At 40.0% G+C, this 14,500-nt stretch overlaps 1 protein-coding gene across 3 annotated transcripts in view; it reads right to left on the bottom strand.

Annotated features, from left to right (window-relative positions):
• Positions 1–14,500, bottom strand: part of ARHGEF28 (Rho guanine nucleotide exchange factor 28) — a 362,811-nt gene that overhangs the window by 281,955 nt on the left and 66,356 nt on the right. The gene's annotated exons all lie outside the window — the stretch shown is intronic.

Below are 14,500 nucleotides of genomic sequence, written 5' to 3'. Positions count from 1 at the left end.
GACATGGAAACCCAAAAAAACAATCCGAAAGATCAATGAATCTAAGAGCTGGTTCTTTGAGAAAATAAATAGGATTGATAAAACACTAGCAAGACTCATAAAGAGAGAGAGAACTCTAATAAACCAAGTCAGAAATAAAAGGGGGGATATCACAACAGAAACCAAAGAAATTCTAAAGATCATCAGTGACTACTTCGAAACTCTGTACACCACGAAACAAGAGAATCTAGAATAAATGGATAAATTCCTAGATTCCTATAATCTCCCAAGGCTGAACCAAGATGATCTGGAATACCTGAATAGACTGACCCAATACTATCAAGGAAATTGAAACTGTAATCAAAAGTCTCCCCAGAAACAAAAGCCCATGTCCAGACGGATTCACTAGTGAAATCTTCCAAACGTTTAAAGAGAACCTATTGCCAGTTTTTTTTCAAGCTTTTCCAGGAAACTGAGGAAACAGAAACACTCCCAAACAGTTTCTCTGAGGCATATATCACCCTAATACCAAAAGCAAACAGAGACATCACAAAAAAGAAAACTACAGACCGATATCTCTGATGAATACGGATGCGAAGCTCCTCAACAAAATATTAGCGAATAGAATCCAACAATTCATCAAAAGGATCATACACCACAACCAAGTGAGATTCATCCCAGGGATGAAAGGATGGTTCAACATTGGGAAGTCAATCAACATAATCTACCATATCAACAAAAGAAAAGATAAAAATCATATGATCATATCAATAAATGCAGAAAAAGCATCTGACAAGACCCAGCACCCGTTCATTATGAAAACTCTCACCAAAATGGGTATAGAAGGGACCTTACTCAGCATAGTCAAAACCATCTACCACAAGCCTATACCAAGCATTATGCTCAATGTGGAAAAACTAAGGGCCTTCCCTTTAAGATCAGGGACAAGACAAGGATGTCCACTCTCACCACTTCTGTTCAATATAGTACTAGAATTACTTGCAATAGAGATTAGGCAGGAAAAAAACATTAAGCGCAACCAGATAGGAAAGGAAGAAATCAAGCTCTCACTATTCGCACATGATATGATATTATATTTAGAGAACCCCAAAGATTCTACTAAGAAACTCCTTGAAAAAATAGTATAATAAAGTCTCAGGCTACAAAATCAATACCCAAAAGTCCATGGCTTTCCTATCCGCAAATAATGAGAGAGAAGAAAGTGATATGAAAAAAACAATCCCATTCATAATCATGCTTCAGAAAATCAAGTACCTCGGAATCAGCTTAACTAAGGAGGTGAAGGACCTGTACAGAGAAAATTACAAAACATTACTTCACGAAATAAAAGAGGACATGAGGAAATGGAAACACATCCCCTGCTCATGGATTGGGAGAATTAACATTGTCAAAATGGCAATACTCCCCAAAGCATTGTACAGATTCAATGCGATCCCTATAAGGATACCCGTGACATTCTTCAAGGAAGTGGACCTAACACTCCTGAAATTTATATGGAACAACAAACCCTCACGAATAGCTAAAGCAATTTGGGGGAAGAAGAAGATGGGAGGCATCATCTTCCCCAACCTCAAACTCTACTATAAAGCAGTAATAATTAATACTGTATGGTACTGGAACAAAGGCAGAGCAGTAGACCAATAGAACAGAGTTGAATATTCTTACACACATTCTCAAATATATGATCATCTAATCTTTGATAAGGGAGCAAGAAATGTAAAGTGGAGCAAAGAAATCCTCTTTAACAGATGTGCTGGCAACACTGGACAGCTACATGCAAAAACATGGTCTCAAACCTATACCTAACACCATGCACAAAAGTCATATCAAAATGGATTAAAGACCTCAACAACAGACCATAATCCATAAGGTACATTGAAGACAAAGTTGGCAAAACCCTCTATGACATTGTAGCTACAGGTATCTTCAAAGATGACTCACCACTGATCAGGCAAGTGGAAACAGTGATAAACAAATGGGACTACCTTAAACTGAGAAGCTTCTGCACCTCAAAAGATACAGCAACCAGAATACAAAGACAATCTACAAAATGGGAAAGGATATTCACCCAATACCCATCTGATAAGGGGTTTATATCAAGGATTTACAAGGACTGGTTGAACTTGAACCCCACAAGAAGAAAACATCCAACCCCATCAGAACATGGGGCAATGAACAGAAACTTTCTCAAGGAAGAAATCTGAATGTCTAAAAGACACATGAAAAAATACTCCTCATCACTAATCATTAAGGATATGCAGATCAAAACAACAATGAGATACCATTTCACACCACAAAGACCGATCCACATTCAAAAGAACAAAAGTGATCAGTGTTGGCATGAATGTGGGGAGAAAGCTTCACTGCTGGTGGGAATGTTGACTGGTTCAGCCCTTTTGGAAAACAGTATGGACACTTCTCAAAAAATTAGAAATTGAGTTCCCATTTGACCCAGCAATATCACTTCTGAGAATATATCCCTGAGATGCAAAAAAGTATAGTAGAAATAACATCTGCACTTACATTGCAGCACTGTTTACAACAGACAGAATCTGAAAAAAAAAACAGAGTGCCCAAGAACAGATGATTATTTAAAGAAACTTTGGTACATCTACACAATGGAATACTATGTAACTATTAGAAAAGACTAAGTCATGAAATTTACATATAGGTGGATCAACATGGAAAGTATCATGTTAAGTGAAATGAGTCAGAAAGAGAGGGGCAGACATAGAAAGATTGCACTCATTTGTGGAATGTAAAGTAACAGAATGGGAGACTAACACCCAAGAATAGTAGAGATAAGTACTAGGAGGATTACTTCACAGCTTGGAAACTGGTCTCACATGCTGGGGGGAAAAGCAGCTCAGATAGAGAAGGGACCACCAAGCAAAGAGTGTTAGGTGGGCCCACTAGGAATGGGATATACAGGCTGAAAATAGACTATAGACTGAACATGATGCCTACTTAATTCCTCTCTTGCAAACCACAATACCCAAAAGGAGTGAGTGAGCAAAAGGGAATGCCCTGCCACAGAGGTGGGGTGTAGTGGAGAGGACAGGGTGGGAGTGGTGGGAGGGATGCTGGGACCATTGGTGATGGAAAATGGACACTGGTAGAGAGATGGGTACTCGATCATTGTATGACTGAAATGCAAGCATGAAAGTTTGTAAGTCTGTAACTTTATCTCACGGTGATTCACTAATTTAAAAAATTTAAAAATAAATAAATAAATAAATAAATAATAGGTAATGGGGGAAAACACCAGACAATAATAGGTAATGGGGCAGTGGAGTCCTAAGACCAAAGGGAGAGAATCTTTTTTTAAAAAAAAATTGGGGGCCATACGTGGCAGTGCTCAGGGCTTACTCCTGGCTCTGCATTCAAGGATCGCTTCTGGTGGGGTTTAGGGGACCATATGGGATACTGAGGATTGAACCCAGTTCAGCTGTGTGCGAGGCAAATGCCTTACCTACTCTGGCCCCAGAATCCCTTTCCTTTTAGAATTTGAACAAGGATGAAGCTCATAGAGAATTTTTATGACTTTTCAAAAATCTAAGAAATTATTTTTCCTTCTGTTTTTTGCCAGAATCATCAAGTAATCTCTCGCAGCAGCTCAAGAGTTCAAAGGAATTGACCTCTCAAGGTCACTATCTGGGGGTAAAATAATGACTGCCATGGGCCCCTAGGTGGTATTGTTTGCCCCCTCATAAAGAAAATAAGAAAAGATAGGGACAGAAAAGACAGGTAGGGATGGCCAGAAGACAGGGACCAGAATGAACAGTACACAGGTTCTGTGTGCTTTAAGGCTGAACCTTGTTAGATCCCCAGCACTGCATCTGGTCCTCTGAGCACAGAACCAGAAATAAGCCCTGAGCACTGCTGGGTGTGACTCAAAACAAAAACAAAAACAAAAGAAAGATACTAAAAAGGAAATCAGGCAAGAACAGGCAGAGCAAGTCTAAGGTCAGTCTAAGTACTAGTCCCATGTTGGAATAGTTGGAATAGACAGGAAACCATCTTTAACATATTGTAAATTACGAACCTTCAATCAGTTTTAAAAGTTAAGAAAAAAATCAAGAGCCACAAAGAGAGCAGAACTCTACAAAGGAGGCACCCCAAAGGGCAGCAGCTCCTAAGAAGGCACACGTGAGGTGTGGGCAGGCACATTTGCACATGGAAACATGTGGCACAGAAGTTGATTCAGGCAAAATCCCCTGACATGTACTGTTAAAGGACACCCTTCTCCATGCTTGACACCGACACTAATGACATTTGTGTTAAATTGAGCCGAGAATCTGATGGAGCAATGGGCTAGTAATTCTTTGGTCCAGGTGTTTGAAAGTCTTTGAAGACCAGGGGAACATCCTCCAGTTGGATAAAATGAAAATAATAATGACTCTTGCAAGGTTAAGTTATCATTGGGAATAACCAGGGAAAGGGTATAAGGAATCTTTGTACAATTCCCTACATGGGCTTGTGAATCTACAATGATCTTAAAATAAAATATTTCAATAAAAATTTAAAGAATATAATAATGATATGAAAAAGTAAGACACTTGAATTGAAGGTCCAGAAAGCAGCCCCACTCTTCGTGTCATAGTGCTCAAGGGGGGCTTCAGGGAAGAAAGGGACAAAATAGGGAAGAGCCTCTGAATCATGCAGTGAACTAGCGGAAACCCTAGACTTATTGCAGTATCTACCATTAGACACTCTTATAGAAATTTCTGATACAGGGGCCAGAGCAATAGTACAGAGGGTAGGGTGTTTGCCTTGCATGTAGCCAAACTGGGTTCTATCTTCGGCATCCCATACGGTCCCTCAAGCACTGCCAGAACTAATTCCTGAGCACAGAGCCAGGGATAACCCCTGAGCATCACAAGTGTGACTCAAAACAATAACAACAACAAAATCCTGATAAAAAATTTAAAATCCTGAATGTCAGACCAACTAACCAACTGAGTTAAATCTGTCCAGTAATCATTCTCCCTCTCAGTGTTCTAATTCCCCCATCTATGGAATGAGAATGACCTGGCATAAAAGTCTATACCAAGATTCCAAGTCAAAGATGCTGGGCCCAGCATCACGGGGTGCAGAGCCACAGCAGAAAAGGGACAGCATCTGGAGGACAGGATTTCCTTCTACAGGAACCAGAAGCCAGAGGGCACTGATGGGCCACGGGCAGCAGGAAGGAGGCATCTGCCAGGTGATGGCAGAACAAAGCCCCCAAGTCATTTACCACCTCAATAGGAAACTGCCTCCCTGGGTTAGGAAAAGCTCTCAGCCTGTCCTCAGGCTTTCCCAATGCAGAATGCTAGAGCCAAGGACTGTGCATGTCCAACTCTTCAAGGAAACTACGCCCAAGCTATAAGAAATAAAAGGAGGGCTTGGCTCTGTGACCTGAAATCCTGGAGTACGGATCAGATCGCTAACCATCAGAGGACATCTTCATTTGATGTAAGGAATGTTACCATAAGCAGTAGTCAATATACACTTGGGAGCAAACACAGCAGGATACTGTGACTCAGAACAAAAGAAAACACAAAATGAAAGGGAGTGAGGAAGCTGCTCAGATCCAGCTGGCAACAAGCTACTGAAGTGAGAACCACCAGCCCAGTGATTCTACAGTTTGCAGCCTCCAGAAAAAAAATGATCTCTTTCTCAGCCAATTGCTACGATGAACACTCAACAACACGGTTGAAGAGTGGAGAGCAAGAGCCCACACGCAAAAGGTCATAGGCACGCCCTCTGCAGATGTTAGGAAAATCCCCAAGAGTTAGATACTCATATTACCCAAGGAAAGAGAGAGAGAAAGAGAGAGAGAGAGAGAGAGAGAGAGGAGAGAATGGAAGAGAGACACTGGGCAGAAAGGCAGAAAGAGAAAGGGAGGAAGGAAGGAAGGAAGGAAGGAAGGAAGGAAGGAAGGAAGGAAGGAAGGAAGGAAGGAAGGAAGGAAGGAAGGAAGGAAGGAAGGAAGGAAGGAAGGAAGGAAGGAGGGAGGGAGGGAGGGAGGGAGGGAGGGAGGGAGGGAGGGAGGGAGGGAGGGAGGGAGGGAGGGAAGGAAAACTTTTTAACAAAAAAATTAATAAAGCTCCCGGTTTTCTCCCTTTCCCAGGTTTCTGTCACCCTACCTGGCACCGCACTCACATCGCTGTAGTGGGCGTGGACACCACAGAAGTGGGCATGGCCTATTTTGGGCCACAGTTATTTTCCCCTTTCCTGGCACTCGGAAATCACATCTTCATTTCCATCACCTAATTCTGTGGAGATTATCCTGGCCATCTCAAACACATTAGGACAATAGTCCAGTAGCATATTCCAATTGCACCATAATAGTGGCATCACTAGAAGCTCTACAAGACCAGATAAAAGAACACATCCTCCAAAGCTTCACTAGAGACCTCATCTAAGCCACTGAGGAGCACCTGAGAGGAGGAGGGCAATACCAATAGTGAACTGGAAGGTTCCACCACCATACTACTACAGAAACATGAAGAAACAACGAAAATCCCCACACAAGGAGATGATGAAAAGGGTCCAGATGCCTCAACAAGCATTACCCACAAATACAATCTCTCCAATAAAGAATTCAGAGACAAAATATTGAAGATGTTCAATTAACTCAAAGAAATGGCTCAACAGACATCCAGCAAATTAAAGGAGGACATGAAAGAAACAATGGAACAGGAAGCTGGGAAAATACAGGAAGAAATGAGAGCAGAAATTAAAAAAAGCTAAAAAATAAAGTGTCACGAATTAAGAATTCTGTAGATGAAATTAAAAACTCAGTGGGTGCTCTCAATAGTAGAATGGCCATAGCCGAAGACAGAATCAGTTAGCTTGAAGATGAGCTTCAGGAAGCTTACAGGCAACAACAAGCAATGGGAAAAGACTTCAAAATAGATCTTAGGTGAATCAGAGACCTAGGGGATGATTTCAAGAGGAACAACATTAGAATCATCGGAGTACCAGAAGGACAGGAGAGACAACCCCAACGAAAAATCCAGTTAAAAATACCATTGCTGAAAAGCTTCCAGAACTGGAGAATGCAGGCATCCAGATCCAAGAAGCCCGAAGAGTGCCAGCTAAAAGAGACCCTAGCAAAAAGACTCCAAGACATATCATAGTCAGAATGATAGATGCCACAGATAGAGACACAATACTGCAAGTAGCAAGGTCAAAGAAGGAAACCACATACAAAGGAGCACCCCTTAGATTTACAGCAGACCTATCACAGGAAACCCTCCAAGCCCAAAGACAATGGGGGGATTATAGTGAAAAAACTCAATGAAATGAAAGCCTCTCCAAGAATACTTTATCCGGATAAACTCTCACTCAAACTTGAAGGGACGATACACTATTTCATGGATAAGCAACAGCTCAGGAACTTCATAGACTCAAAACCAAACTTAAAAGAAGAACTAAAGGGGCTACTGTAAGATAAAAAAAACCCTACAAGCACAACAAACCCCTACAGAAAGATAGCACAAAACTCCATGACAATAATCTCTCTCAATGTGAATGGTCAAAATTCACTAATTAAGAGACACAGAGTGGCAAAATGGATTCAGAAACTAAACCCAACATTCTGTTGCCTACAAGAAACACATCTGAACAGTCAGAACAAACAGAGACTCAAAGTCAAAGGATGGAAAACAATCCTACAAGCAAACAACTCCCTCATAAAAAGCTGGGGTGGCCATACTAGTATCCAACAACATAGATTTCAGGTTGAAAAAGATTAGAAGGGACAGCGAAGGCCAATTTTTACTAGTCAAGGGATATGTACAGCAGGAAGAACTCACACTCCAAAATGTGTACGTACCTAATGAGGTACCATATAAATACTTAAAACAACTGCTAACAGATTCTAACAAGGACATTGCTAACAACAAAATTCAACACTGTCCTATCACCTCTAGATACATCTACAAGATTAAAACTCAGTAAGGAAACACTGGCTTTGAAGGAAGAGAGAGAAGAGAGAGGGCTAATAGATCTATACAGGGCTTTGCATCCCAAAAAGAAAGAATACACTTTTTTTTCCAGTACACACGGAACATTTTCAAAATAAACCATGCAGTGGGTCACAAAACATACCTCAATAGAATCAAGAAAATAGAAATTGTATCAACTACCTTTGCAAAACACAATGCACTGAAGATAGAAGTCAACCATGCATAGACTGCTGGTGGGAATGCCGAATGGCTCAGCCCTTTTGGAAAATAGTATGGAAGCTTCTCAAAAAATTAGAAATCGAGCTCCCATTTGACCCAGCAATACCACTTCTGGGAATATATCCCAGAGATGCAAAAAAGTATAGTAGAAATGACATCTGCACTTACTTGTTCATTCCAGCACTGTTTACAATAGACAGAATCTGGAAAACACCCAAGTGCCCGAGAACAGATGACTGGTGAAAGAAACTTTGGTATATCTACACAATGGAATACTATGCAGCAGTTAGAAGAAATGAAGTCATAAAATTTGCATATAGGTGGATCAACATGGAAAGTATCATGTTAAGTGAAATGAGTCAGAAAGAGAGGGACAGACACAGAAAGATTGCGCTCATTTGTGGAATATAAAGTAACAGAATGGGAGACTAACACCCAAGAACAGCAGAGATAAGTACCAGGAGGATTACTCCACAGCTTAAAAGCTGGCCTCGCATGCTGGGGGGAAAAGCAGCTCAAATAGAGAAGGGACCACCAAGTAAAGGGTGCTAGGAGGATCTGCTGGGGACAGGAGAGGCAGGCTGAAAGTAGACTATAGACTGAACTTGATGGCCACTTAATCCTCTACTGCAAACCACAACACCCAAAAGGAGAGGGAGAGCAAAAGGGAATGCCCTGCCACAGAGGCAGGTGGGGGTGGGGGGAATGGGGTGGGGGTGGTGAGAGGGATTCTGGGACCATTGGTGGTGGAAAATGGCACTGGTGGAGAGATGGGTACTCGATCATTGTATGAGTGAAACTCAAGCACGAAAGTTTGTAAGTCTGTAACGGTACCCCCACAGTGATTCACTAATAAAAAATAATTAATAAAATATGACATGCTGACCTTTCATGGCACAATCAAAATGAGAACACAGCCCCTCAAATTCACAGTTTTCAAAGCTTAAGAACTAGATGTTAAATATTTCTGAAAACTGTTGAATAAAGAGAACTATTTATTTTATTGCAAAATAATCCACTAAAATTTGAATTATGTATATGCTTCATTCTGCCCATTCCTGGGGGGAATCTATCCCTAGAGATGAAAGTATCAGAGAAGAACAAAGGAACAAGGATATCTGGCAAATAATTGTTCATGATTGCCAAGAACTACAACAAAGTGAATACCCGTCTGCAGTGAACTGTTTGATCCACACCCAGGCATGAAAAAGAATGAATTAGAGCTGTGCCTGAAGAATTGGAAGCATTTCTACAAAGCTGGAACTAAGCTGAGTTGAAAACCCAGTTTTTGTTTCTTGATGATTTTATTAAAGTTTGTATTTACAAGTATGCAGATGACTCTGGGAATAAAAACAATGTAGAAAATACACACTTCTCCAATGCCAATAGAAGTCACCTGAAAGTTATTAAAACTGTTTGCTGGATGCCACCCCCAGAGGATCTGATTTAGTAGGTCTTAGGTGAGAGAAATGTTAACAAGATGCCACGGGAACCAGCAGGGAGAGCATCAAAGGTAGTGATTTTTTGTCACTCCTTGGATGAAAATGTGTGCAAATGCATGCAGAACAAATTCCTTAATGAACTGTCATTAAAATATGAATAAAAGTCCCATCAAAGAATTTCAAGTGGACTGTAGAGATAGTACAGTGGGTAGGGCGCTTGCCTTGCATGCAGATGACCCGGGTTCCGTTTTGGGCACCTGATAGGGTCTCCAGATCCCCACCAAGAGTGCAGAGCCAAGAATCTGGCACTGAGCACTGCTAGGTGTGGCCCAAAAACATACAACTAAAGAGGGGGAAATTCAAGTAATCTGCACTCACTTCTTGATAATTTTACATACTTTCCATGATGAGCAGGCACTATTTAAAATAAAGCTATTATTATCGAGAAAGAGAGGGGACCTTGGGAACCACCAATTTTTCAAGGAAGTACTCTTCTGTTGTTGTTTTTTTTTAGAGCACTGAAAAGATATTTAGGAAAGTGCTAATAATATTGTATTTCATACAAAAATAATGGGCTGGAGCGATAGAGCAGCAAGTAGGGCATTCACCTTGCACGAGGCCAACCTGGGTTCAATTACTCCGCCCCTCTCGGAGAGCCCGGCAAGCTACCAAGAGTATCCTGCCTGCATAGCAGAGCCTGGCAAGCTGCCCATGGTGTATTCGATATGCCAAAAACAGTAACAACAAGTCTCACAATGGAGATGTTACTGGTGCCTGCTCGAGCAAATCGATGAGCAGCGGGATGACAGTGACAGTGATAAAAATAATGTGAAAAAATGTTGGATGTTCTGTGTACCTAACTATAACCTATATTTGTTTTACAGTCCACCTCAAATCTATCTCAACCTACCAAAACTTAGAGAGAACTGTTTTTGTTTTTTTTCTTGGTTTTGCTTTTTGGGTCACCCTGACAATGTTTAGGGGTTGGTGCTACACTCAGGGATCATACCTGGTGGTGCTCAGGGAATTATATAGGATACTAGGGATCAAACCCAGATCAAACAGGTGGAAAGCAAATGCCCACCCGCCATGCTCTGGCACTGAGAAAACAATAGTTTAGGGCCATACAGTCCTTCAGCTGTACTCAGGACTTATTCCTGAGAGCTCAGTGCCAACTCCTTGGGGGATGGAGAAGGTGATCAGGGGACTATCTGCAGTGTCAGGAATCACGTGCAAGGCAAGCACCTTTTCCACTGTATCTTAAAAACAAAATTCACAAATGTTGACCAACTTAATTGCCATTCATTGAGGTGGTGAATACAATTTTTTCTCTCTCAACATTCAAATAACTAGAAAGAAAAATAATCTCTCCTTTTAAACTATATTTGCATCATTTCCTATCTTAGAAAATAGATTAAGAGCAATAAAATAGAAATAATTTCATACTTCCAAGATGAAATTTTCAAGCACGCTAGCAGTATAAAGTGCTTTAAGGTAAAAAAAAATGTCTCTAATTAGTTATATTAGTTCTGAATTATATTTTTCTAGATTTTCATACTTCTATAGCTTCATCTCTTCAACTCTTCACTAGCTGAAAAACACACCCATGCTAGCACTCAGTCAAAAAGGTAATCATAGAATGTATGTCTCTGCTGTTTTTCCTCTTGGGGGCAAGTACAGCCTGGCTTTACAGGGCTGCTTTTTTAATGTTCCTTAAAGCATGGGTAAGGAAGCTTCTTAGAGGCTAAAAATTAAATTTGCACTGCTGACATCTCTAAGTTCTGAATATATATATTATAAAACTCTTGGCAGTCAATGTTGTCAACCCCTGCTTCTTCATTAATCTTATTACAGGGTGGTGTTTCTTGTTTCCTGACAGAGCAATTCAATGGACCTTCATGGTTCATTTTCAAAATTAGTCTGTGCCTGAGTCAGGAAAATTCTTGCATCCCCAGTACTAACACTGAATCTTCTTCCTACAGATAAGTAAACAGAAATAATCCCCAGAGTTCTACAGCACCACTGAATCAGAAATTGCACCTTTCTGGGAAAAACAAGTTGCAAAAGCTTACTGGGATATAAAGTAAAAAATATTCTAAGTTCATGCTTTGTGCTCACAATAAAATGTTTCTTTAAATGATCTCTATAGGGGATAGTAATATAGTACAGGGGTTAAGGTGCTTGTCTTCTACATGGCTGACCCTGGTTCGATCCCCGGCACTGCATATAGTCCTCTGAACACCACCAGGAAGATCCTTGAGCACAAATGTGGACAGAAATTAAGGGGCTCATTGCTGTGCATGTGTTTTTCTCCATAATCATTATTCTATTAGTTAACCTAATTTTCTTTAAGACAAACATGTTTATAACCTTGTCCTAATGAGATTTTTTCCAGTACACTAGCATACAATTATCTTTAAATTATACAATAACACTAAGCATATCATCTCAATATATTATAGATGAGTCATAATGTCTAGATATTTTTTAGGTTTCCCCCTAATTTTCTACTTGCCAGATTTAATTTTCCTTCCAAAAGGACAAGTCAGAACTAAATTGTCAGAAATCTATAAAAAGCACAAAAATTATATACTCAAGATATTATCACAGCCAAATAAAAAAAACATATTCTCATCAAAAGTGCCAAAAGGTCCAATGATAAAATTCAGCAGAAACACACAGACAAAACTTTGGAAAAATATTTTCCAAAATTTCAGGAGAGTTTATCATGGATAATAGAATTAAACATGAAATTTTAATATTAAGTTAGAGAGAAAAATATTAAGTATTTATAAACCATACTGTAACAAACTGGACTAAATAGACCGCACAGCGGGTAGGCGTTTGCCTTGCATGCAGCCAACCAGGGTTCGATTCCTCTGTTCCTCTCGGAGAGCCCGGCAAGCTACCAAGAGTATCCCGCCTGCACAGCAGAGCCTGGCAAGCTACCCGTGGCATATTCGATATGCCAAAAACAGTAACAACAAGTCTCACATTGGAGACATTACTGGTGCCCGTTCGAGCAAATCAATGAACAGGACAATAGTGCTACTGTAACAAACTAGAACAAACTAGAAATATTTATCAAACCTATAAAATGTAGGCCTGTTCAAGACAAAGAAATAAGTTATAGTACAGTTTCTGCATCTACTTTGTGTTCATTTTACCTATTTAGGGGAATGTGTTTCGTAGCTTGTTTTCATTATAACCCTCATTAATCTCTTATTGTATGTGCCTAAGTGATCCTGTTGGCTTGGATCAGTTTACAATAACATTTGCTTAAATATATTAAGTAAAAAAAGCAGGTTAACATCTATTATGGTAATATCAATATACACTAATACATTATATAAAATATATGTGTGTATATGTACACATATAGAAAGAGCCTGCTATATTAAATATACATAATGTCTTTCATCTAAGATATTCTCATTTATAATATACATTTTATATACTAATAAAAGAAACATTGCCAATTATGACATTAGAATGTTTTAGGCGTACTGAAAAAACCCTCTTAACTTTATGCAAAATCTATGCTGCATCATGCTGCCATTTCCATGTCTTTCTATAAATATAATGACTTTGCTTTTCATGCTAAATAATAGTGAAATCATTTTTTTTTTGCTTTTTGGGTCACACCTGGCGATGCACAGGGGTTACTCCTGGCTCTGAACTCAGGAATTACTCCTGGCAGTGCTTAGGGGACCATATGGGATGCTGGGAATCGAACCCGGGTTGGCCGCGTGCAAGGCAAATGCCCTACCTGCTGTGCTATTGCTCCAGCCCCAATAGTGAAAGCATTTTTAAAACAATTCATATACATACCACCATGGCACACGTCACCTGAAGCAACTGTGTAAGCTGCTGTGGCCAAGGTCACACATGCACAGATGATGATGACAGTGACATCATGAAGTCCACCAGGACACAGAGTGAATGTAAGACATCTCAATTTCAGAGAGGCTAACAGGAGGAAAGCTCTCCTTTATGACTGATAAAATAGACTATCCTAAGTAGCATATTTTAAATAGCACATGGTTAGTAGCACTTCTATATTTTTCTTTTTATTTCAATTATTAAGTATCGAGAATTAAGAGAGTAAAATTTCCTCATGTTTGGTCTGTATGGGTCTCTTTTCCCCTTTAGGAAATGTGCATTGACTCATCCTCGGACCACTGATAATCCTAGAAGTCTGAGTTCAAATTATCGACATTACAATGCTGATTGGATTTTGCTTTTTCCCCTTTAAATCCTGATTAGGTCTGCAGATTTGATTTAAGGTAGGGGAGGAGAGTTAAATGAATAGATGTAAGGAAGAAGAATGTACAAAAGGGACTTGAGAGTACTTTAAATTTAGCCTTGAACCAGTTTTTTAATCTATAATTACAGGAGGGTTGAGCCCAACCAGCTACAGACACATTTTATGACCTGCAAATTGCAACCTAGAGAGAGTACTAGAAGTCAGGAGACAGCTTTTTATTATTCTGAAATCCTTTTATTTTACTTTTTTAAATTTTTGTCTTCCTCCAGAGACTAGAGTGTGTGTGTGGGGGGGGGGGTTATGTATTAGAGGAAAATGTAGGGCGGGGGGAGTGACGGGGGTGGAGGGGTGTAGAAAGAGGGTGGTCTACTCTGAGTTAGTGAAGTGTGTAAATGAAAGTAAATCAATGTGTTTTAATTGAATGAGGACTCTGATTAAATTTGTTCCAGTTCCTTTCATTCTATTAAGTAAGTATAAATTCAAATTGAGGTCATGGATTTAGTCTAGATCCAATCTTCTTGCTGTTTTCTGTGAGTTGATGGCTCAAAGGTCACCTGCTCCCGCACACCTTGCCAACCCCACCAGTACAGTCGGGTTCCAAATAGGGAGAGTTT

This window comes from Sorex araneus, chromosome 1, assembly GCF_027595985.1.
Source record: "Sorex araneus isolate mSorAra2 chromosome 1, mSorAra2.pri, whole genome shotgun sequence".
Lineage (NCBI taxonomy): Eukaryota > Metazoa > Chordata > Mammalia > Eulipotyphla > Soricidae > Sorex > Sorex araneus.
The sequence above is the reverse complement of the archived record's forward strand: the minus strand, read 5'-3'. Positions and strand labels throughout refer to the sequence as shown.